The sequence below is a fragment of the Tursiops truncatus genome, chromosome 15 (genome assembly GCF_011762595.2).
Source record: "Tursiops truncatus isolate mTurTru1 chromosome 15, mTurTru1.mat.Y, whole genome shotgun sequence".
Lineage (NCBI taxonomy): Eukaryota > Metazoa > Chordata > Mammalia > Artiodactyla > Delphinidae > Tursiops > Tursiops truncatus.
The window spans coordinates 71,620,682-71,624,873 of record NC_047048.1 but is presented as its reverse complement, the minus strand read 5'-3'; positions in this window follow the sequence as shown (position 1 = coordinate 71,624,873).

Below are 4,192 nucleotides of genomic sequence, written 5' to 3'. Positions count from 1 at the left end.
CCCTCTTGTCTGTGCTCCTTGAGGGCTAAGATGAGGAAAGAGAGCAAGGGGGTCTGAACGTGGCTGTGGGATTATGGGACTGACTTATTTAGGAAGGATAGGGGATCCCCAGAACACTGGAAATGGATGCTGGTTGGGTGTGGCCAGGGGGGAGAAGGACGGAAGCCAAACCCGGGGTGACTTGCCATAGGCTTGTCCAGGAGTGGGACAGTCAGGCCTCTTTTTGGACTTGCTGACCTTTCTTTTGTTGGAGAATGTGAGTTGGGGAATGGAACTGGGGTGAGTGGCTAGTTCTTTGAGTCACTTGGATGGTCCCACCTTGGCTCACTTTCCTTGGGGGCCAGCCCTTGGCTCCAAGACAGGTGTTTTGTCCCCTCCAGGTAGCTTTGCTGTAGGGAGGGATGTCTTTAGGTTCTTGGGACCAAGATAATTTTTAAAATATATATTTTTTATGTAGACAAAAAATATATTCTATATCTTGGAGATCTTTTATTCTATATCTTGGAGATCCTTTATGCCATCACATACATTCTTTTAATACAGCTCCATGAAAATAACTAACCAGTTACCTCTTGTTGGACATTAACATTTTTCACATATAAAAATCATGGCCTACTTTTGCAGATAAATCTGGGTAAATTCTTGGTAGTAGAATTCTAGTTTCTTAAATAGAGCCTGGCAAAGAACAAGCTCTCAGTAAATATTTGCTGAATGAGTGAAAGAATGAATGTAATTCCCAAGTCTATCCCATTAGGAGTTTGTTGGGCTGCAATTAATAGAAAACCTAACTAATAGTGGCTTAGCCAATAAAGACATTTAATTTTCTCACGTCAGAGTCTGGAGAGAGGCAGTGAGGCTGGTTCAGCAGCTGGACCGAAACACTGATGGCCAGAGTCATTTCTTCCGTCTCCACCATCCTCAGTGTGTTGGCTTTTGTTCTTGTGCCGGTCACCTCATGGGTGTGGGATGGTTGCTGCAGCTCTAGATGTCACAACAGGAAGTTGTGTGTAGAGGGCAGTGGTGAAAAGACCTTTACAGCAGACCATGCTCTCTTTTTCTTGATGGAGAGTGGCTTCCCCAGAAGCCACGGCCTTCCCAGGCTTCCCTTGTCATCTCATTGGCTGGAGCTGCAAGGAAGGCCTGGAAAGCAAATGTCTGCAAACGCTAATGGGAAAGTTACCTAAGATCTTAAATTAATCCTGCTTCATCCCTGAGGCTGAGGCAGGTGACCACGTGGCTATAGAAATCGAGGTTCTAGAATGGATAAAGAACAAGGTTCTACTGTATAGCACAGGGAGCTATATTCAATATCCTGTGATAAATCATAATGGAAAAGAATATGAAAGAAGAATGTATATATATATAAAAATGAATCACTTTGCTGTACAGCAGAAATTAACACAACCTTGTAAATCAACTATACTTCCAAAAAAAAAAATTGATGGGACTTCCCTGGTGGCACAGTGGTTAAGAATCTGCCTGTCAATGCAGGGGACGCGGGTTTGATCCCTGTTCCGGGAAGATCCCACATGCTGAGGAGTAACTAAGCCCGTGTGCCAGAACTACTAGCCTGTGCTCTAGAGCCCGCGAGCCACAACTACTGGGCCCGTGTGCCCCAATTACTGAAGCCCACGTGCTCTAGGGCCTGCATGCTGCAACTACTGAGCCTGTGTGCTGCAGCTGCTGAAGCCCGAGTGCCTAGCGCCCGTGCTCCGCAACAAGAGAAGCCACTGCAGTGAGAGGCCTGTGCACTGCAACGAAGAGTAGCCCCCGCTCGCCACAACGAGAGAAAGCCCACCTGCAGAAACGAAGACCCAATGCAGCCAAAAAAATAATAAAATAAAATAAAATACACAACTTAAAAAAAAAGCGCTGAGAATTAAAAAAAAAAATCGAGCTTCTATGAGCAAGAAGAAAGGAGGGAATGCTTTGGGGATGGGTAGGTAATAAACTGTGTGTACCATACTGGGTCAAAGGACATATGCATTTAAAATTCGGACAGAAATTTCTAAAAGCCCTAGGCAGGGCTTTTGTAACAAGAAAAAAAAAATGGTATCACTGCTCATGTTGAATATTGCAGAAATGCTTTTGTAATTCCCAACTTTTTTTTTTTTTTTTTTGTGGTATGTGGGCATCTCACTGTTGTGGCCTCTCCCGTCGCGGAGCACAGGCTCCAGACACGCAGGCTCAGCAGCCATGGCTCACGGGCCCAGCCGCTCCGCGGCACGTGGGATCTTCCCGGACCGGGGCACGAACCCGTGTCCCCTGCATCGGCAGGCGGACTCTCAACCACTGCACCACCAGGGAAGCCCTGTAATTCCCAACTTTAATGGAAAAAGGTGAAGTATAAATTTTAAAAAAAGTTCTCACCACTGCTGGGTTTTTGTACCCCCTTTTCCTCCTCTGTTTTCATACTGGCATGTGGTATTCTGGTTTCTGCTGGTTTAGAACATTCATCTCTTGGAGTAGAGGAGACATAGGACAGCGTTGCCTGAGCTGAAAAAGAGTTACTGGCGTGAGCCTCAGGGTGGTCATCCTAGGGACACCCATGGGCATCCTAGGGACACCCACGCCTCCAGGCTCACATTGCAGGGAGCTGGGAAGGACCGGGGTCTGTGATGGGCCGATGAACATTTTAGCCAATCCCTCTTCCATTGTTTTGCTTATCATTATTTATTTGATAATGAATGTTTCCTTGTTAATTATTGTTTATTAAAACAAGCAAAATAATATTATACATGCATCTAGTTGGAAAAATCAGTATGGAAGAGTTTTCAATGAAAGATAATCTGGGGATCTTAAAATACTGTAGGATTTTTTTTTTTTTTTTGTGGTACGCGGGCCTCTCACTGTTGCGGCCTCTCCCGTTGCGGAGCACAGGCTCCGGACGCCCAGGCTCAGCAGCCATGGGTCACGGGCCCAGCCGCTCCGCGGCATGTGGGATCTTCCCGGACCGGGGCACGAACCTGCGTCCCCTGCATCGGCAGGCGGACTCTCAACCACTTTGCCACCAGGGAAGCCCCTGTAGGATGATTTTCTGCCGGGTGGGGAGCAGGACTGGAGAGGGAGGTGTGAGCTCCAGGTGCAGCTCAGGCTGAGCACTGGGAGAGGGGTCCCTTCCAGAACTTTCCTTCTCATCTGGGGCAGCCCATCCTGTCCGCATGGGAGCTGCTGACCTGCCTATAGGTAGCAAGTTTTTGAGAGAGAGAGGAAGATAGAAAGGGGAGAGAGACAGAGAGGAGGAAAGGGCTGAAGTTCAGGCTGAATTTGAACTTGGAGCTGGAGGTCAAGGGCTGAGAGGAGGCCAAATTCCACGTCTCGCACCCTGCAACACCCCACCCCTCCCTGCTGCGCGCCTCCAAGACCTTTCTGGGCAGCTTTCCCTACTGTTGTACCTTAAACCAAAAAAGCCATCAGAACCTTTCCTTCCTGCGAGTGTAAGTCTTCTGTGGACCCTGGTCCTACTCCCTAAACTTGCACCCTGAAATTAGCTTCTGACTTGGTAGAAAAGCCACACACCTCCCCCTCCCTAATTCTCAGCTTCCTGCTGGTTCACCTTGGGAACTTCCTGGGTGAAATTTGAAACCAGCCCCTTACTCTGGAGGGCACACAGAGGGCAGAGAGAGAGAGAAGAAAGAGGCAGACCACTCCGGATTGGTAGGTGGCAGGGTTTTGTTGTTGTTTTGTTTTTTTTTGTGGTATGCGGGCCTCTCACTGTTGTGGCCTCTCCCGTCGCGGAGCACAGGCTCCGGATGCGCAGGCTCAGCTGCCATGGGTCACGGGCCCAGCCACTCCGTGGCATGTGGGATCTTCCCAGACCGGGGTACGAACCTGTGTCCCTTGCATCCTCAGGCGAACCCGTGTCCCTTGCATCTTCATGCGGACTCTCAACCACTGCGCCACCAGGGAAGCCCCGGTAGGTGGCAGTTTTAACCAGCAAGGGAACTTACGTGTTTGTTTGGGGGCGGGCTCAAGACCAGCCAATCTCTGCACCCGCCTCCAGAAGCTTAAAAGTTTACAGGGAGGCCTTAGCCTGGTTCAGCCGTGTACACCGTGCAGATGGTTTCAACAGCATCCCTGTCTTAAGGCCGCATCCTTGGAACACCTCCCACTGTGGGAACAGTGGGCAGAAGGTACATTCCAAGCACGGGGGAGGGGGTGAGGAGCCTCCGATTGCCCGGGTCCCATGCAC